Raw genomic sequence first — 22,437 nt, 5'->3', positions numbered from 1 at the left:
CTCTGAATGTGGATGTGATTGCATTAGGCTAATAGTACTAATAGTACTTTCCAAAACCTTTCAGCCTTTCTGATGCTATCAGATCTTTGGAATACTGGACGAAACAGGATGAATCCAGCCCAAGCAAAATTTATAGTAGGAAAATCATCAAGGCTAGAGAAATCCAGACATACAGTAGTCTTGCTAAGGTTATTGTTTTTCCTTCAGAATGCTTCTGGTCAGATACTCTAGTAAGAAAAAAAAAAAAAAAAGAAAAAACAAAACTTATAACTCACATTCATATTAAGTCGCAAAACCTAAAGAAATAAAGCCTCATGTCACTTAAAGAACATTAAAACTTCCAATACTCATAATTTCTGGGAGAAATAGCAATCTACAAAACAAAGTTACTGTGATGTGATGTGGTACTTCATTTTACATATTGAGAATGGTCAATTAATAACTTCATAGAGAAGCACTTTTACATCTTTTTAGCTATGTCCACTTGCAATGAATTTGGGTTATTATTTCTGCAGTGACTGCAAGAATCAAGTTTGAAAAAACAGCCATAAAAAAAGACTATAATTTATGTTCAGCTATCTTAATGTAGTGGCACGCAGGACAGGGAAGGAATCAGGCTAAAAAATGTAGGTTGGCAGGACATAGTATTTAAGTGTGCAGCTGTCGATCAGGTTTGCTTCAATTTATCTTACAGCTATTTGAAAATCTCTCTGAGTAACTTGTTTTTCATAAGCAAATGCTGTCTGTGGCAGAGCAACAGAGGCCCTGTGCTGCTTGGGGGCTGCTGGGGGTGGGTGCTGAAGCTGGGGGTGCTGCCATCCCCGATGTGCTTGTGAATGTGACTGCTGGTGCCTTCTGACCATAGCAGTGGCTGATCCTCTGCAGGAACATTGCTAGCAGTTTTATGCCTCTTATTTTTCTCTAACAAGTCAGTAGACAGGTTTGCAGATTGGTCAAAACTTGGGTCTATGCAAAGATCATGTATAGATTTAGGCACTTTGTCAGTGTCTCAAATAGGCTTCATTTATCAGCCAAATAGTAAACAAGTAATATGCCGTGAGCAATGTTTTGCTGTTGGCTTTGGGTTTAGCTTTTTAATATGTACTGGCATGAAGCATGCTTGAAGATTTTACTGCTTGCCAGACTGGGAATTACTATCTAATGGTTATAACAGAGACTTCAGAAACAGGACATCTGTGCTTCCTACTACTTTTGCTGGCTTTGTGTATGACCTTAAGTAGGTAATTTTCCTCCTCTCTGTCTTAATTAACTCATCATCTATATAATAAATATAATAATTCCTACCCATCTTGGCCTAAATATAAATTATTATTATTCTGCCATGGTTTTTTATGAGTATGCATTTAATAAGTAAGGGATATTTCAAAAATTAAACTATTTTAATTACTTTATTTTGTTTTGTGCTATGTCATTTAGATGCTCTCTTCAAATCTGAATATGGTGGATTGCCTCCTATATCTTATACAATCCTCTGACTTAATCAAAAAGAGCTGTTTCAATTATTATTAGAACCCCTTCATTTGTCTCTAATAGGACCATTTCTAAATTTGGAAAACCTCTTAGTCCTTCTTCCATGCAATCAAACAACCTTTATATGCTGTTTGGTATCACAAGTAGAAGTTTTCTTTATGCCTAGAATGCAACCAGTATCTTTTAGTATGAGAAAGGAAATTTTAGCCTTTTCTTCCATTTTTCTCTGCTTCATTTTAACTGAAGGAGTGGGTGGGATATGCCCATGTTCTCACAGATGCTATAATGCCTGAACTTGTTAACCCTTGTGTTTAAAAGTGATTAGGTAATTTCTCTCCTTCAAGTAAAATTGAGCAGTGCACTCAGGTTTTCATAATACCATGATATAGACTGGCAAATAAACAGGATAACAAACAAACAAATAAACAGGACACTATTTTCTTTTCTTATTTCAAAGTGATCAGATCATCAGAAACTCAGTTAACAGACTTTGCAAAGGGGTTTAAGAATCCTTTATTTATCAGACTATTTCTTCAGGAAGATAAAAGTTAACAACGTTTGTTTGTTTCTTTGGTTGTGGGTGGTCGGTTATGAAGATCTGCTCTGGCTGAAAGACACATGGGGGGAGAGGCACCTGCCTACTTGAATCACATCATGCAGAAATATTTGCACTGCGGATCCTCAGCTCAGGTAGCTGTTCGTTAGCTGTGCGAGTACCTGTTCCAGCTGGTGAGCAGGCAGGGATGTTGATGCTCCTGAGTCCAGACACTTAGCACCTCTTTATACTCAAACAATTTTATCCACCTTGAGTCCAAGACACAGGATCAAACTTGATAACTTTTCTCAAACTTTACAGGAATTGGGCATTAAAACAGAAAATATCTGGAAAGAGACACTGAATTGGCATGAGTCTCAATATACAGGGCACGACCTCCTTAAGATGCTGCAAGCTGTGTAATTTGAAACAGGAATCTGAAGCCAAGCCTTCCACATCTAGAGTGTCTAATGTTTTTACCATCAGGCATCTTGAAAAGAAGGCAGAGTTCCCTCAATATTTCCTGTTAAGGCTATTAAATATTGCATTAAATAACTAAATGTGGACTAGGAGAAAGGTTAAAGGAATAGGAAGCAAGGGCATTCTCCCTGAACATAGTAAACTTATACTCATATACCTGTTCTAAATATGCTTAATTATTCATATGAAATTCAGGACATTTGGCAGAAAGACTAGTTTTTACCTAATAATTTTTAGATAAACATACTGAAAATGAGAAGACTAACAGGAGACAAATACATTGGTGCTGTCACTTCAGACCCTGTGATATTTCATCTTCTTTTTTTGTAGATAATTTCCTTTTGATTGAATGGTGAAAAATGAATCTTTTAATATAACCCATTTAGGATGGAAATTATTTCTCCCCACCCCCTTTTAGAAAAAAGTTAGAATGTCATCCTGGTATTGCATGGAGGGGCAGCAGGAGCTGTGAGCTGGTAAACTAATTTCATTCCTCTAATTTAGATTTAGTTACAACCCTTTCTCTTGGAACCGCACTCCCAGTGAGTAATCAAGGAAAGATGGTTTACCTTTGAGTTTATACCACTATGGCTTAGGCTGAATAAATGCTAGGTGTGCAGAGTATCATCTAATTGTCTAGTTTTCCCTACAGGGGTCTATCCCTGTTAGGCAAACGCTGTGCCAGCCCAGCAATGGCTTGAACCTAACCTGGGTAATAAGTGCACATGAAATTTAGTAGCTCAGCAGAACCCAAAGCTTTTGACAATCAAATGGTTAACCCTTTCACAGATCTGTTTCTTGGGGATTGAATAAATGAGGGTATTGTAATGTAAAGAACATTTGTTGGCTGAAGGCCACCATGAGGGAGATTAGTGGGGGGTATTAAAGATGAAATTATAAAGTCTCAGTGAAAGAGATTCAGTTGAATTCAATGATAAATGACAGTGAAAGGAAGAGAGGGATATTTCTGAGATGAGCTGTATTTCCCTAAAGAAAAATACTTGTGAGATCAGATTTTTAAAGAAGGAGTATTCTTTTTTTATTATTGGAAAGGTTAGATTATATCATTTTTGAGAGCTCTGTTCTACTGAATGTAATAAAAATTGACATGAAGTGTTTTAAGTTTGTTGATAATTCCATACTATTCTGACCCACTTTATCTGAATATCTTAAAATTCAATTTCACTTGTAGAAGGTATTCTCATATTATCCTGCTATATAGGCTACAAAAGGCTGGTAAATCCATAGATGTTCACGACCACTCATGCAGAAATGAAATATTTAACTACAAGGGTATCTTGTATTTCAGAAGTTATTTGCTGACACTTCATTCTCTGATCCTTGTAGTCCATACAAAATGATTTGCACATAGGAAATATAAGTAAATGCTTTACAAATTGACTTTTTGAATATTTTCTCACTACTTCTAATAGATTTTATTAAGTGCTTTCTACTCTAAAATGTTTCAAATGTTGTGGGGTTTTTTATCATTTAAAAGCACATTGCATGTATTAATCTTCTTAAAGGATTCCTGAGTTTTCCTCAACAAAAACAATTAGAAAATAGAGTTGCACAATCTCATAAAAGGACATATGAAAGCTGATGTGTATTTATTATGTTTATTAATTTAACTTTTGTTATTTTGGTTATAATGCTTTTTTAATAGGAGAAAAAAATCCTTACGTATTTTACCTATGTCTAAACAGGTAGAAATCACTGGGTTTTTTACCTAGTTTGAGTGGCTATGAATACAGAAATCTAACTAATCTTCCTTCTTTAACATTTAGAACAAATTACAGTGCCCATTTCATCCAGTAAAAATACAGCCTCATGTCATTCTAAATCACATTAAGAATCAGGGGAAATTGGGGAGGTGGATGTTGAACTGTCAGATTTTAGAAAGAGTGGAAAAACTTGAGAAGAGATTTTCAGCCTAAAAATTCAGATGGAAGAATTTAATCAGCCACTTTCTGTGTGCTTCACTGACTACCAGAAGTTCTGTCTGTCACATACAGATGTGGATGTGAAAGTCTGATGTGTGTTTCCCAGCTCTACCTAATTGGATAACTACAGAACTGGTATTAAAATAGACAATTAGTAGTCAGTACTGTACACTGGACAACAGCCACATTTAGAACAGAGAATATATATATTTTCAGTGTACTGTCTATGCCAATAAACTGAAAAAAATATTTAGCAGTGAGTCAGCCTTTACACATTGGATTTTAGCATACGGATTCTATTATAGAAAATAGATTTCCATTGTTTGCTTTAAAGCATAACTCTTCAATTTCCATGTGTATTAGATAGCCTTTATTTTTTATTTTTATTTTGTGCTTCCTGGAATGGAAATAGAATAGGATGACCCTCAGCAAATGTTAAGAAATGCCTCTATACCACCTCACTTGGAAGATTTTCATTCTTAGTCACTTGCCCTGGTAACCCACAGGGAGTCCCAAAGTGTTAGTAGTCACTGTCATGGATAGAAAATGTGAATATTACAAATTTTACCACAGTAAAACACTTTCTGAGCCTGCCTCTTGTGCTATGCAAAGGCCATTACCCATCCAGCTATGCAAACAGACTGCCCTTTATTATGTGTGTGATAGCATTAGCATCACAGACAGTGTTCATTTTCTTACCAATCCCCACTACAGGCCATGAAGAAAAAAGCTTCATGATTGAGGCAGACGCTGTTCAGCAGGATTCCAGCATTGACATAGCAGGCTGAATAGTAACATACGTTTCAAACATTATATTATAAAATTCCTGTAACACATCTGGTCAGTGCTGCTGCTAGAAGTCATAGCCTGACTCCACCAGGCACCCTCTTTTGCCTCATTTCAGTTACTTGCATTTAAATACAGCCTAGGCAGAATGGAAAAGCAATGAGATTTTTGAATAATTTGCTGGAGGGCTTAAAATATCTTAGTAGAACAAGATGACTATCTAAAAAAAAAAATAATTCTCCTGGGTGGCACATTCATGGTTTCATGACTAATTTGAGATGGCATAATTTTAGAGATACTATGACGAGGACAGAGCTGTGGCGTCCTAAGACTTCAACCTACTGTCATAATATGAAGGTATAAGGACTCCTGAAAGGACACAATACTTGTCACTTAAATTAAAAGTGCCAGAATAGTTGTCCATGTTGTTGAGTTTCTGAAATGACAACAGGTCTTGTTTTGTATCAGATGTTACCAAAACCCATTATTTCAGCTATGGAGCATTTCAGAGTTGCTCTGGAATATACACTTTAAATAAATTAGTTAAATAAAGCAGGAGTAGTAATTGGTTTCTGGTTTCTATTTGGTTTTGGGTAGAATTTAAATCTTTTGGTTATGCAACTCTAAACAGTTTGAAAACAAGTTACTTGTGAGGATATTATCTCAGTGAGATGAATTGCCAAAACTGCAGTTGGAAGGATGAGTAAAATTTGTTTATATGAGCAGAACCCTTGGTACTTGGTGTTTTCCAAAGCAGTTCTTCAAACTGATTTGTTGCCTCAGTCTGAAATAGTCCAAACAAACCAGTTTGCAGGTAACACAGAAAAAACAGATCTTTATTAGGTTCTGAGAAAGACAAATGATGGTGTGGAACAGCACTTTAAAGTATCTTAAAACTGAAAACTGGTGAGATTTTTTTTTTTTTTTTTTTTTTAAGTATAGTGTCAGTTTGTGACTTCCTTAATACCTGTTGTGGAAGAAACACCTAAAGAATTTTTCTTTATTTTTTAGAGATTAAAAAAAAAAAAAAGGAAAGAAAAAAAAAATGTGCACATTGGTGAGGTCTTCAAGTTATTTTTTAGAAGTTAATTTATTAAGGGGAAAGGGAATAAGGGGATTGTAGGCTGCCTCCCCATGCTACTCCTAGGGATTACATGTACAGTGTCAAGGCTTCTTTGCTATGGAGTTCCACACTCTTTGCCAAGCACACTCTGCTTGCTTCTTGAACCTATTCAAATTTTACTAGGTAAAAAACAAAATAAATAAAGAACAAGTATTTTTAGGAATTCCCTAGAAATTCAAAGTGTTCCAGATTCTTGACTTTGATATAATTCGAGAGCAGGCTGCATCTTATTAAACTACTGATACTGGAGCATGTCTGAAGTCTTGATACTGAGGCCTTCCAAGCTGCAATTATATTTATACACAATAGTAATAAATTAAAAATAATAGTAAGTAGCATTGAAATGTTACTTCTCTTGCAAAAAAATCCTGGATTTCTGTTGAATTATTACAGTTCTAGGAGTAAAATGTGTTGAATGTATTGTTTTACTGTCTTACAAACCACCAAGACATAGCAATGCCAGATGGTTGGAGTTTATAGCCAGCAAATTATGCACATTAAAAAATATATAATGACACTCTAATCATGTTTATGAGAAGCCTGAATTTAGAAATATCTCAGCCACCAATCACCTGCCATCAATGAATAATCCCTGTGAAAGAGAGCCAGAAAAGCCAAGAGATTGTATATAGTTTCTTGGAATTATGAACAGATTTCTAACTTGATGAAAATTCAAGAAGTGTGAAAAGTTGTACAAAGTAAAAGTGTAAAAAGGCCATATATGTAATAACCCAGAAACACATATATAGAAATTAATATAATATAATATAATATAATATAATTAATATAATATAATTAATATAATATAATATAATTAATATAATATAATTAATATAATATAATTAATATAATATATAATACAATACAATATAATATAATATAACATAACATAACATCATATCATAACATTTACGTTTAATATGACAAGAAATGTGAAGAAATTGCTCTGAGGTGTACCTAAATATGGATGTCATTTCTCATTTAAAATTTTCACCTCCTCCCTGGAAACGTTCTTTTGGAAGTTTAAATAAGAAGAAAATGACAAAAATACTATAGTACTGAAGTTATGCTAGATGTGAAGATGACATTTTCATGTCTTCTGAAAGTGTTAGGCTTCTTGAAATTATAAGTAAGGAAATGAGTGCAGGCAAGTAAAGTCAGCAGAATAAAGATAAGTATGTGGAATAAAAAAAATTAGCCTGCACCTTAAATGGCGTAGAACAGTGGCTCAATCACAAGTTAGCTCTTCTTTACAAACAAACATTATGTGTGTTTCATAATTCAATGTAATTTACTAAAAACTCTGTGCCCCTGAAAAGAAGCACTTGCCAAAGTGGGGTTTTTTGTTTTATTGTTGTTGATGTTATTTTTTTGTGGGGTGTTTTTGCTTGGGTTTTTTTGTTTGTTTTTTTTTTTATATTAACTCCTCCCCACTTTTAACATAACCATGTAAAATTTCAAGAGCATAACTAAGTAACTGAGATATCTTTTGGCTGCACTATGTTGATAGTTATGAGGATGTGGCAATGTGGAAGCTAGACAGAAGGCAATTGATCCTGAAGGTTGTTTTTTTTCACTTATTTCTCATTATAATTAATTACTATAAATAATAAAAATGTATTTTTAGTTGCACAGTGTTAGAAAATGAGAAATTGTGTCAGAATATGATGGTGCAGGGGAATTACTCTTGTGGAAAACTTTCTTTTTCTCAAAAGCATATTAGTTACATCAAGAGACTTCAGTCCACTTTTGAAAAGAGCCATCTAGAGTTCACTGTTAATGGAATTAGAGAGGAGCCTTATGTAAACCCCAAATTTAGCCCCCTCTATAAGCAGGAAGCCTGGATTGTGAGACTGGCTTCCCACTTTGGGCCCATTTCCATAAAATTCAGAGGGGTTTAGTTCAACATACACTGTTTAAGATGCATCTAATTCAAATAGCCTTCTGTAGAGAATCTTCAGTGCATTCATCCTTCCACAAAGAAGTTCTCCATAAAAGCTCTCTCTTTCAAGCCAGATAGCTCCTGTACATGAATAACTTTCACCATAGGAACTCACTGAGCTAGCAAGCCCTGATCTTAGTGTCTTTTCAGAAATAACAGGCTCTTGGAACAATATTCTCTAAGTCCCCTTCAGAAGCAATTAACTGCTTCCAGTACACCTGTAGCGTATTAAGCCTGGAAGAGCCCTTAAAGCTACAGTTCACATTTCACTTCAGTCTGGTAAGAAATCAAATAAAGGGGGGAATTTAAGAAGTCAGCCAATGCTCATTCCATTCCATATTTCTGGCAAGCAAAATATTCATAGAAGGTGCTTGCTTCCTTTGGCAAGAGAAACCCTATTTCCATCTTAGAAAGCTTCATATTGTATGAATATTTAATTTCCCTTCATTTTAACTAGAGAAAATGTATAGTAGAACATTTTAAAGGCTTTTCTCAGTTTCCAGCTGTGTGATCTACATATTAACATAAAGATCTATGGCATCTGGTAAGACTACCTGCTTTTAGAAATGACACAGGTGTAGCTATGGTCACTAGCTTGTCACATATCAAGTTATTAAGTGCTAATGATATCTGATGATATCCATTTATTAAAATCGCCAAATCAATGACAGCATATAGATGATCTGGAGAAAAAGTAATACAATTATTTAGCAACCTCTGAAAAGTTCAGGTATATCCTCTACTGAACTTTGTGTCCCTCAGACTATTCCAATTCACAAAGGGAGACTATTACTCGGTGTGAATTCCCTCTTCTCTGTGAAGGTGGGAAAAAATCAAACAAACAGAATTTTTTTGATAATTGAAAAGCAATTAAAGAATATTGAAACCTCTATTGGATAAGGTTTTTGAAAGTTCTAGAGTCCTGGTAGTCAAAGAGGACAAGAAATTTCAGGAATAAGCACATTTGAGTATGTGGCATTGAGCCGACAGTTTTCATATGCTGATCCTACCAGTGATATCCCTGTCACATCTGATCACAGTCTAGCTAAAATCATGAAGATTCAGATGAGATAAACCTGAAATAAACTTTTTTGCTTTTGTAAAACTGCAGGAATCTGAGACAGCTAGTATCCATCTAATTGAGATCTAGCAGAAAGAGTGAAATACTTATTCCTAATATTAAAGAGCCATGACTTACATGCAAGCACAATGCACTTCAGAATGAATGTGCCAGTTCAATGTGGCTGGCTTTATTCAGTAACAGAGGCTATAGACAGCAGATCAGCCTCTTCCTGGCGAATGGATGAGAACTGGCCTGCATTTCATTCTTGTTCCATAGCTTACCTTGCAACAAGGAACATTTATACCTGTTTAAGGGCTAGTATGGTTTTTTTGATGGTTAAAAAGCTCCATATTAGGTTTAAATGATATACTGTGATGCAGAAAATAATACATGATTGAGGAGTCAATGACACTAAAGGAAAAAAAACTAAATTAAGAGAAGCTGTCAACTCCCACAAGGGCAGAGAGATCTTGACCAAATAGAAAGATGGGCAATCACTGACTTTATGATATGAAGTTGAATAAGGGAAAGTGGACTCTGCATATGGGATGGGGCAACCCTGGATATATGGACAGAGTGGGGAACAAGAAACTAGAAAGCAGTGCTGCTGAAAGGGACTTCAGGGTCCTGGTCGATGGCTGGTTGAATGTGAGTCAGCAGTGCCCTGGAAGCCAGGAGGATCCTGGGTCCTGGGGGGCATCAGGCACAGCTTGGCTACCTGGGCAAGGGAGGGCATTGTCCTGCTCTGGTCTGCATTGCAGCAGCCTCACCTTGAGTGCTGGGGCCTGGTTTGGGTGACACAATAGAAGAAAGACATAAAGCTGCTATAGAGCATCCAAGGGAGGGCAGCCAAGATGGTGAAGGGCCTCGAGGAGAAGGCTGAGGTGTGTGTGTGTGTCACCTGGTCTGTTCAGCCTGTCAGGAGGAGACTGAGGGGAGATCTCACTGCAGTTACAACTTCTTCCTGAGGGGAAGAGGAGGGGCAGGCACTGACCTCTTCACTCTTGTGACCAGTGACAGGACCTGAGGGAATGGCCTGAAGCTGTGTCAGGGGGGTTTATTTTGGATACCAGGAAAAAGGTATTTCACACAGAGGGTGTTTGGTCACTGGAATGGGCACCCCAGGGAAGTGGTCACAGCACCAGCCTGACAGAGTTCAAGAAGCATTGGGACAATTCTCTCAGACACATGGTGTGAATTTTGGGGTGTACTGCACAGGGTCAGGAGGTGAACTGATGGGTCCCTTCAACTCAACATGTTATATGATTCTATGATACAGATAGATATAAAATTTAGGTAGATAAACTTTCATCTGGCATTCTCTAATAGGTAATCCTGTCTGAAACACTGGATATTCAACTTTAATGTTCTTTGAACATATTTTAAATAGGCACAATATAAACGGTATTCCCTTCCACTGGCACTTCTCCTGGGACATGCATGCCTTAGAGCATTTTTAATAACGTAATGACATTATGTGAATGTAATGGAAAACTGTCTATTGTTCTTCTACTGGACAAGGAACATTTTACCTTTATGAGCGTACCACAATATTTTGTGACTCTTTCTCACAAAAAAGCAGCTCCAGAAGGCTGAGAGCAGAAAGAAAGATTAAGGTGACCATGGCTCTTTTTTTTGTTTAATCTTAAGCAATCTGTCAGACTAGGCAAAAGCAAAGGGACATATCACAATATGCACATATGTGTCAACTAAATGAAAATATCAACTTCACTCAAAATTTCCTGCTCTTATCAGTAATTCTTCTAAGACTGGCAATGGATTGCTCTGTATCATTTCAGCACACTCATGAGGAAACAGAGTCAGTTTGGAAACATGGGTGAGGACATGGGTCTCAAAGGTAAAACTGGGAGGTTATTCTCTAAATGTGACTGGTAGCTTGAAAAGTAACATCAGTCTTGTATTGAAATAATTGCTGTTCTCATCTATTTTTCTAGTGTTTCAGCAAGGTAAGTTGAGCACTGCCGTAATGAAAGTGTCCTGAAAGTACTGCTATGCCGAATTTTCAATTACATCTTCTCAATAGATATTGTGTCCTAAATTTAGAAAGGATTTATTTTTAATCAACAAATAAATAAAATGGATAAAGATATCATTGTTTTTCGTTCCTCATAGATTGGGTAAATAAGTTTAGAGACCTATTGTAATCCTTTAGAAGTTTATTGTCACGAAGAAACAGGAATAGAGCCAAACACTTAGAAATAGGATTGGGAAAGACAAGCTGAATAGAAAAAGGAATGATATATGGGCACAAAGACAAACAAACAAAAAAAAAAGATGAAAAATATTTTAGAGGCCTGAAAATTAATTTCACTGTGACTTTAGGAAAAATTTATATTTTTGCAGGATTCTGTATTTTACAATTGAGAGAGAAAGAGAAAGCCTACATATTTTAAATTAATTTTATGAACTGTAAATCTTTGCATTTATAATTTGAAGAGAGCCTTTCCCTTTGGAAATGTTCATCTATAGTAATCATCTAGAAAGAAGTTGCAGAATATTTTTATATTCACCTCTACCAATAATTTTAAATTTCCCATGTAATATATTTCTTTATTTTTGTCTTTCAGTATCAGGTTTGCTGGACTTCCTCTTTCCCAATCCCTGAAATTAGTTCATTTCTTTTTTTCAAAGAGACTTGAGAAGAGAAGGAATTAGTTTAGATCTGGTCTCTGTGAAAATGGTTTCATTCAGCAAGAAATTATTTTCTTTTAGCTTGCATTTTTGTACTTATGCCCAGAAGCAAAAAGATGTGGTGTTAGGCTTTTGAAATTAATGCTTTCATTTTGTCTGCTTCACATGATGCTTTTTAGCATTTTTGAAACATCATATACAAAACAAAATTGTTTTAGCACTTATTCTGTGTACTGGTTTTATGTCTTAAGTGTGCCTAGCAGACACTCTTTTAGTACCAATAGATTTTTCACCAGACTTAAGCTTTAATGCTTCTGGAAGATGCTCTTCAGGTAAGTCTTCAGGCCCTGTTTCTGCAATTGGATCCACTTGGGTGAAATCATGCCAAGGCCTATTCGCTTCCAATAACTTGCAGATGACTAATATTTTTGGGTAGCTCTTCAAAGTAATCATTCTACTGCTTTTGTATACATTCCATGTACTGTGTATAAAGTAGTTGACATACACTTCTGTATATCACAACCAAACATTGGTAAAACACCAGATTTCACAAAGTCATCTTTTTGATTCTTACGTGTTGATAAAGTTGAATTGTACTTACCATAGAATTCCTTGCATGAAAAAGACCTACAAAGAGGTTGTTTTAGTTCTCAGTTGCTCTAACTCTGTCTTGGGCAATGCTCTCCAAAGACCTGAGAAACTGAAGAGTTCCTACCTCAGAGGTAGGATTTGAGTGTGGGTCTTGTGCAGCTGAATGCTCTAGTTGGGTTTACTGCATTATTTACACTCTCTAACTTACTACTGCTGGCTCTCTGCTGTGGTCATGGGCATTAATCTGTGTTAAGCACCTCAACCTGAAGGGAGTGCACATCTGAGAGCTCCAGGAGGGAAAGAGGCAATCAGTGTTAGGTGGCTCCCCTGCCTTGGCGTGCTGATTGATACCCTTAAAGATTTCCTGCTTGGGAGTCATTCCCCTGCTTTCAGTGGATACTGTTTTCACAAACCTATTTCTTCTTGAGCTTCAAGATAGCCAAAGCCCTCATGTCTGTCACAGTGTTACAGATTCCACAGAGCAGAAGTGTAATTAGTTTCAACATTGCAGCAATTTACTTTGCAGTCCATTAGGTGGACATAGCCTTGTAAATTTATCTCTGAAGATTTGAGAATGGCATGCAAGGATAATTATCACAAAAGGTTGGAAAAACAGACCAAAAAGATAGTGTCAGAAAAATTAGGATGTCTCAAAATAAAAGAAGTGACCTTGTAGTGTATAAATAATGACAAACACCAGAACAAAGGCTGTGCTTTTATTTTGAGAAATGAGACAAAGGACCTGACAATACTCACAGCTAAATAGAAGTGTAACATCAATAGGGGATGTCAAAGGTCATTCTGGACTCACATTTTACAAGTCACAGGCTTCAAGTCTTCTTTGGTAATATTTCAGCAAATAAAACAAAACTGAACTTCCAAGATTTCTCACTAACTGTAGCAGCTATTCATCATTCTAAATCTCTACTGGCACTTTCAGAGCTTTTCTGTCACAGTCACTGGAGTGGCAGGAAATTCCTGTATGGAGCTCATCTTTTCACCCAGCAGTTCCAATTACTTCGGTCCTTGACTGTCGCTTTGACAGCATCGCTTCTGAGCCATCCAGCAATATAATAAAAATTAGGAAACAACAAAAACAACACGTGGCTTTTGAATAGGGTACTTCTTACAAAGTGTTTGAATATGTGTCAGTTAATTACCATGCTCCATGGTCATAAACCAGAGCAGATTTCATCATTTGTATTTCTTTTATCTGTAGTCAAGTGTTTCTTCTTCAAGACCTGTCACAATAACTGATATAATTTCTCTATGTCTTCCTTGTGAGGCAGAGATGGGATTTTTAAATGTTATTGGAATTATCCTATATATTAATGAGAATAAAATAATTTTTAAAAATAAATAAGTATTTTCAGAAATTCCTTGATGTTTTCATTCATCAACACTCCTACATTTTAAATGTGAACTACTTCAGGTACATGTATAAAAGTATTTTTGAAGTATTAAGAAATCTGAGATAGAAAATAGTCTAATTTTCATCAGAAAATGCTGTTGCTGCTTCTCCACACATATGCCATTAATTAATAGCCTGCATTTTGGATATAGTCATAGCATTGCCATTTGAAACAATTCAGCGAAAACAGTTTTTACAATAATAAAATTTATTAATGTACTTGTGTCCACTGGGCTTGTAAAAAATTTCTAGCAGAGTCTGAATAAAACAATGACAGTCCTGTTGAATTCTGTGAAGCCTTAAGACTGAGCTTCCCTTTGTTAAAAATCAAAATGTGTCAGAAATCTACTGACTCAGAATAAAATTGCAGGTTACAATTTCACCCTTGGGCTTAATCAAACATGTGGTGTAATATCAAATTTATTGTGTACTTTTGCTTTGAGCTTTGCTGACATTTCAATGCCATCAGCAGTAGAAATGTCGAAAAATGTGATTGTCTTTTTCTGCATTTGGATATGGTGCCACAGTTCACCTTGGCTTTAACAAGTTTCATGATATTGTCCATTTTTTAGCTGATAGAGGCCATTTTAAAGATCATATTTGTGTATATAAGGAATCTCATATCACACTATGGTTGTTATCATGAACCACTAAAATATTACTTTTGCTATATGCTAAAAAAATAAGTTCTGCTATACGGTTGATTTTAAAGTCCACAGCCCTTGATTACCATATTTATGAATGCAAAGATTATGTGATGGAGTATGATAAATGTATAAATAATATACTGGATACTTTTTTCCTTTCAGATATTTAATTGCTACATTTTAGACCCCAAAGCACAATTTTTTTATCTTAATCAAAAAAGAAATAAACCTGTACAAAATGTATACATTCAGTATCATGTTACAGACATTTTTTCTTAAGCAGATAAAAAGCTTTCAAGTGGCTAGGACATGTGCATTATGCCCATGAATCTGTGTACATATATTGCTTTAGTGTATGTATATTAAAAAAAAAGCACAGAGGTTTGAAATGTTATTTTCTTTCTGTACTTATTTTGTGAAAAACGCTGGTCTTCTATATCTGGAATTAGTGTTGTATTTTCTGCTATAAATATCTAATTTTATTCAGGCATCTCAGTTTTGTGAAGAAATCTTAATAGTGACTGACAACTTTGATGAATAAATAAAAAGGTAATTCTTACTAAGTACCTCACATAATCTGGAAGTTTATTTTTGCTCTCCCTGGTGAAGCAGGTATTATTACTGTATTTTAAAACCACAAGAGGTGAGACACTGTAAGACTGTAGTGCAATACCCCTAGATGCAGGTGTCTAACTGAAGGTGTGTGTTGAAAGTCCTCTCAAGGCACATGCTGACATATGGAGGCAGTGGCAATAGCAGCTCTGCTGTGGATGGCAAACCTTGCTGCCACTGGAGCAAGAGACATAGGGTGGCAACTCCTTACACTGGTGGTGTCTCACAGGATCCTTTGTTGTGAAACTTATCCTGGTAGTCCCTTACATGGCACCTCTTCAGCATGATGCTTATAACTCCCTTACAGAAGTTTCTACCAGCTAAGATACCTAGATGTCTGGTTTTTTTTATAGGCTTGTCTCTATACTGTTGACCCAGTGGACACCCCATTGCTGCAATATTGCAACTGAAAAATGTGTTCAAACACAGCGTTTGTAAAGAACTGACACAAAATTTGCTTAAGACTGCACCAGATCTTATGACGTAACGGGGAAAATGCAGCTCTCAGAGCCAGTGCTAAAACTTCAGAACTGTGTTTTCTTCATTTTGTTCCTGATGCTCTTTAGGAAATCAAATTCTTTATTTTCTTTCTGTACCTATGAAGTCCATATGAAATGCTACTTATTCAGCTTCATATGAATATCAGTGATTACTTTCCAACATAAGTGCAATTCAAAAAGATTATTAGACTCTGATTAGGTCTTGTTATTATTGTTTGTTTCTAGGATCCTGTTTTTCTGTAGATCCTCATCTGCTGCCTACAGAGAATGCTGGATAGAACGCAAAAAAGAAATGAGCTTTAAGTGACATTTACACCTCCTAATCTGAGCTATTTGCAATTATTTTATAATCTTACAGGAGAAGCATTACCAGCTGATTGAGACTGCAAATGATGCAGGTAACAGCCACAAGAATGAGTCATCGAGAGCCCACTTTTGCAGATCTGGCTGCAATTCTTCAAATTGTAAGCTAAATGTTAAACATGCTCCATGACTGACTAAATTATAAACTTCTCTTTGGCAGCCCTCCTAAATGCAGAGTGACACTGTAGCACTGAACATTGAATGCTATCATATCAGCCAAACATCTATATCCAAATTCTGGCTTACCTATAAGGTGAGTAAAATTTAGCACCCTGTAAGGTACTAGTCATACTGTAGCATCTCTTAGTTTTATTTAACCTTTCTGAATAAAAGAGAATGGCCATCTCTGACCCATGTAACTTTAGTTTTGCCAGTACAATCCAAATTTCCTCTTTATAGTCAGTGTTGCCTGCTCTACTTGGTTTAATATTTTGGGCTTTTTCACACAGTTTAATCTGTGGGGGTCATTCATTGCCCCATCTGTGGGGATGAGAGGCCACATACAGATTATTCTAGGCTGGAGGATTGTCTTGACATCTGGGCTGCAGGTTGGCTGTGCTTATGAAAGGCCCAATACAACAGCTGCAGCCCTAGCATGCTGTTCTTTATATCTCTTTAGTAGCCATATTTTCTGTACCATATGCAACCCACCCCCTCAGCAAGCATCTCTGTACAGGGCCTCTGCCTGTGACTGCTCTTCACCACCACAGTGACCTGACTGCCCCAGGATAGTGTGCCAAGAAAATAGATATCAGAGAAAGGTGTCAAAACCAAGTGGAGTTCTGGGAAAGCACTGAATGTGTTGTCATGTGAGGCAATATCCATGTGGTTGCTCTGGGAGCAATCATCTGTTCATCCTTGGGCCAGAGAATTGAAAACTGATGCTGACAATGGTCCTCAGCTCAGCAATATGCATGGGACATTGTCCCACTGCCGCTGGCTGGAGATGATGTGAAAGTCACTTGCACAGAGTCATACTAGTTTTTGGCAACTGTCACTCTCTATCTTTGGAATGACCAAGAACAATTTTAAATTCCAGTATGCTGTAATAATAGTTTTGTATCATGATCTCCCACTACTGCCTTACTATGAGCATGCTCTTTACTGGGTGTATCAGTTTATTTAATCTTCCCCTATATTAAAATAAAAGATATTAATATAAATGTTATTGTAAGCAGAAAGATAGCAGGCTTTAACTGCTTAATCTTGTTTTGCAATCAACACAGGAAGGTAAGCATGAGTAGCCATAATGTACCTAATTTCAAAATCACTGACAGAAAAACAATCCCATTGACTTTGATAAAAGAGAACTACAGTAGAATGATGAAACTTCTAACTTCATATTCAATAATATGAATTATCCTTTATTATATTTTGAAAGACAAACTTGCTAAAGATATAAAGATATTTTTACACATATAAGAACAAGAAGCTAGCAAGAAGTAAATAAGAGTTTGTAGAGACATTAGATAATCAGGGTATGTGAAAAAAATAGGGAATATAAAGCTGAATCTACTTTTAGTATCTGTGTTAACCGTGGAGAAATTTGGTATCATGTCTGAAGTCCTTGAAAAACAGGTTTGACATCAAAATATCTGTTTCAACAAAAGAGTTAATGGAACAAAATTACAAAGTTAAGAATAAAAGATTACTTAGCATTTCTGAAATTAAGAACTTTAGAGTAATTTAGGTATGAAGATGCCAGTTTCTTTACTACAGTGTGCAACCTTTTTTTAAACTACTTTGCTACCCAATGAATGGAATTTATCTATATGTTGTTGTTAAAAAAAAAAAATTCCAAGGAGGATCAATGAATCTATTTTTTATCTTTTGAACTGGGCAATTACAAACAGAATAGAAGAAAAGTATTAGTAGACATGGAACAAATCTGATATGTTTGAGGGGAATTAGTATTGCTTTTGTAAAGAAAAGCCACATCTATAATTTTGCATAAAGTTCACTGGAGGAGTCAGCAACCGCACAGACAAGAGCAATCCAGCTGCCAAAGTTGTCTTACAATGGCAAAAGGCTTTTTAAAATGTTCCTTGCCCTTTTTAGAATGCTCCTGTAGCACAGACTATGCTGCCATTGAGTAGGAAGGAAAGTCCTTGAACAGAGGGATAATTGCTGAAAAGTTGGAGACAAAATAAGTTTATACAGTCTGCTTTCTCAGATGAAGGAGAGTACTAGCAGAGAACTATAAAAGTGTGTGCTAGATCTGTGATCTTTTACAAAGAGTACATAACTGTTAAGAAATAGTTCTAAGAAATAGTAATCTCAAAACAGAAAATATAGTTACACCTCTCTGTAATTTCACACCATGAGCTTGTCTTGAACACTGTATATACTTTTTGTTCAGTTTTCTCTCTTCCCTCTCCAATCAGAAAGATACAGAGAAGACAACAAGGATTATTAGAAGTATGAAACTGTTTCAATATGACTGTAAATTAAGCATCTTATTGCTCTTCAGGCTAGAAAAAAAAAAGAAATTATTAATTAATTAATAGTTTATAAAATCATTAAGATTATGAGGGAGTTAAAAAGGGTATGATTGCATACTGTCTTTTCTAGAAAGAAAAACCAGCTATCAGATGAGATTTGAATAAGGCAAGTTTGAAACAACAAAAATCCTCTTCACGTAATGAAGTTATTACAGGATACTTGTGGTGTTAAATGTTGATATAGGCTTGGCAAAGAATTGAAAGAATGAGCTACTCAAAAAAAGCTACTGAATAACAACAATTACTGAGTTTGGCTACTTATAAACTGACAATATGTATGGCCTGGTAGAGTAGACTTAGGATATATAAATTAACAACTTTTTCCACAGCCTGCTTAGGGTGATAGTTGATGAAAAAAAATCAACGTGAGCCGGCAGTGTGTACTGCAGCGCAAAAAACCAACCAAATCCTGGGCAACTTCCAAAGCAGCATGGCTGGTAGATCAGAGGTGATTCTCCTGCTCTACTCTGCTCTTATGAGACTCCAACTGGAGTACTGCAGTTTTGGTATCTCCAACATAAGAACACGAAATTGTTTGAATAAATCCAGAAGAGGGCCACAAGACTGATAAGAGGACTGGTGCCCTTTGCCTCAGAAGACAGTCTGAGAAAGCCAGGACTGATCAGATTGGAGAAGAGAATTTTTTGTGGAGACCTCATAGCAACCTTCCAGCATCTGAAGGTGGCTTACAGGGAAGCTGGAGAGGGACACTTGATCAGGAACTTTAGTGATAGAACAAGGAATGATGGGTACAAATCACAGAATAAGCTGAATTAGAAGATACCCAAAAGGATTATTGAGTCCAAGTCTTAGCCCATCACAGGAAACTAAGAGCCATACCACGTGCCTGAGAGTATTGCCCAAATATATCTTGAACTCCATCAGGCTTGGTGCTGTGACGATTTCCCTGGGTAAGTGCCCAACCACCCTCTGTGTGGAGAAACTTTTTCTAATAAAGCCTACATGCCCCCTGACACAACTTCAGACCCTTGGGTCCTGTCATTGGGCACCACAGAGAAGAGATCAGTGCCTGGCCGTCCTCTTCCCCACAGGAGGAAGTTGTAAATGCAAGAGGTCTCTCCTCAGCCTTCTCTTCTCCAGGCTGAACAGATCAAGTAACCTCAGCCACTCCTCACACGGCTTCCCCTCAAGGCCCTTCACCTTCTATGTGGTCCTCATTTGGACATTCTCTTATAGCTTTATATTTTTCTTATACTGGAGTGTCCCAAAATACACAAAATATTCAAAGTGAGGTTGTCCCCGAGCAGAGCAGGGCTGGGCAATCCCCTCCCTTGCTCAGCTGGAGATGCTGTGCCTGATACGCCCCAGGACACAGGTTGACCCTCCTGGCTGCCAGGGCACTGCTGAGCCGCATTCATCTGGCCACGGACCAGGACCCTTTCCAGAGCACTGCTGTCCATCATCTCATTCCCCAGGCTGTACCTACATCCAGGGTTACCTTATCCCAGGTGCAGAATCTGTCACTTTTCTTTGTTGAAATTCATTTCCCAGTCCTCTAATTTAGGTTAGATATTAGGTATAAATTATTTTCTCTTAGGATGGTGAGACACTAGAAGAGGCTGCCCAGGGAGGGCAGTGTGTGGCAATGCTCAAAGCCAGGTTGGATAAAGCCTTGAGTAACCTGGGATAGTGGGAATGAATGATCTTTAAGGTCCATTACAACCTCTTAACTTTCTATTATTCTATAAAATATAATTGTTTTTGCAGAGGCATCTTCTCCAGGCTAATATTAGAGACAAAGTATTGAGGTACTTTGAACTTGGTCTTACCTGATACAGGAATGAGCGGTCTATTATGTTCTCTCCTTATTTTATATATTTCATTAAAAGAACCATTGATTTCCACATATATTCCTATAAATAGGATTAATAAGTGCTCAGTTCTGCTTCATGTTGTATTTGGTATAGTTTTATTTCTAGAAAAGTCAATTTAATTTATTAAGATATGCAAATACACTTCAAGTTTCATGCTATGGATGGAGAACAGGACATTGTTACTGTAGACAAAAAGAATTGTGATATTTTGGCTTTGAGGTATTCATTGTAATATAGCTATTAATAATCAGCTTCTTTTGGTACTAAGATCTGGCTTAAGACTGCTTATATTTAATGAGTCAGGGATTTCTAAGTGTTTCTTTGTTTTAATAGTCCATTAGCCCCATGAATTAGAATTCAATAAGAAAGTGGAACAGATATATGAGCTACACCTATACAGACAAGCTGATCATTCTCTGTTTTGCTTGAGGGTCCAATTTGTCTGGTTAACATCTGTGCATATACATTAAGATCCAACCTCAGCTAGAAGTACTTTTGACAGAGAAGCCCAAATGGGAATGAGAACTTTATGCAAGGCTCAACACCTCACCTGCCATAAGGACATGGAAGCAGTCTGTAGAAATGCCCTCTGGCTGAGGGCCACAGGGCATTTCCCTCTGTAGATTAGAAAGAGGACACTGTCCCTGAGACCCCTTCCTTCTGCCCTGGTGTGTTTTCTGAAAAGTGACAGAGCAAGGATCATAAAGTAAACAGACACCACCAGATAGTTTCTCCTTCAGAGCTTGAGAGCTGCACCCTAACTTCCACAACTGAAACCTGTTTCTTAGCACATTTCATATTTCACATGGCATGCAAATTAATTAATCTTCATAGCATTCCTATGCATAGGTAAATATTGCTCTTAAATAAAAATCCCCAACCAGCCAACTCAGCAGAAGACAGGAGACGGGCAGTGACAGGAAGGCTTCTGAAATCGCCTTGTATCTGGGCTCAGAATTCAGGAAGTCTTTTCATTTCTGCTATTGCATAGAGGTCATCTTGCTCTTTGATGTAGTCTAGAAAATGAAATGAGCTATTAATGTCTGGATACATTGCCCCATTAAATTAGAAACATTTACAAGCCCAGCACTGCACATAAAACATAGATAGCACTTCTCATGATAAAACTATAACCTGACTTTGTTTCTTCATTTTGGATAGTGTGACCTGTAGTCACTCTTTTCTATCTGCCTTGTAGTTTACTGCATTATGTAATTTCACATCCACTTAAAGGCCAGCCAAAGGAAAATACTTTGTACTTTGTTGGAAGTGAGATGTAAACAAATGTTAGCTCTTGCCCTGCCATTTTTCTTAGGCCTTCTGCAGAGCTGGGCTTCAACATGCCAGTATTCATTAAAGGAAATATTTTTTAGAATCCATACTGTATTGCTCATAAATATTTCAAGGTACCTGCAAACCTAGCTTAAGAGCTCTCTTGTCTTAGGAAATGAAAAAGACATGTACACTCAGTTCTTTACACTAAAATCATGTGCAGGAGTAACTAAGTGGACACATATGAATATTTATTTACTATGTCAACTTTAACCACTGCTTCTGCATGCTATCTAGAAAGTAATCAACTAAACAAAGAAAACAAGGAATTCTCAAAAACCTTGTTCTATATCTAAAATCTAAACTCCAAATATATATTATTCAATACTATTTTATTAGAACCTAAGTATTTTTCCCAATATATTTTCCCCGTATTTTTACTTTAAACAGATACTGTAGATACAGATGTAGTCTTTTTGCAGTTACATAAAGCTGGTGTTATTAAGAATATCCACATGAGAGAAGGTTACAAAGATGATCCTTGTAAGAAGGTGAATCAGATAGCATATATTGTAATATAGAGTACTTTTTGCTGCAGCTGAATGACACGTTTAGAAAAGCTGATACTTTGATGAGAAGATCAACTGCACAGTATTCTCCCAGAATCTTCTCCAGAGTCTCAATGCAAAC

General features: G+C 36.5%; 1 long non-coding RNA gene across 1 annotated transcript in view; it reads right to left on the bottom strand.

The window, feature by feature from the left end:
- Positions 1 to 6,137: 6,137 nt before the first annotated feature.
- Positions 6,138 to 22,437, bottom strand: part of LOC146763453 (uncharacterized) — a 29,683-nt gene continuing 13,383 nt past the window's right edge. The window contains exon 4 of the long non-coding RNA XR_014951874.1: positions 6,138 to 21,491. This is a non-coding gene — a long non-coding RNA (uncharacterized LOC146763453). The remainder of the gene's footprint in view (positions 21,492 to 22,437) is intronic.

The sequence above is a fragment of the Lonchura striata genome, chromosome 1A (assembly GCF_050655825.1).
Source record: "Lonchura striata isolate lonStrDom1 chromosome 1A, ASM5065582v1, whole genome shotgun sequence".
NCBI classification, from domain to species: Eukaryota; Metazoa; Chordata; class Aves; order Passeriformes; family Estrildidae; genus Lonchura; species Lonchura striata.
This window is presented reverse-complemented; position numbering and strand designations above follow the sequence as displayed.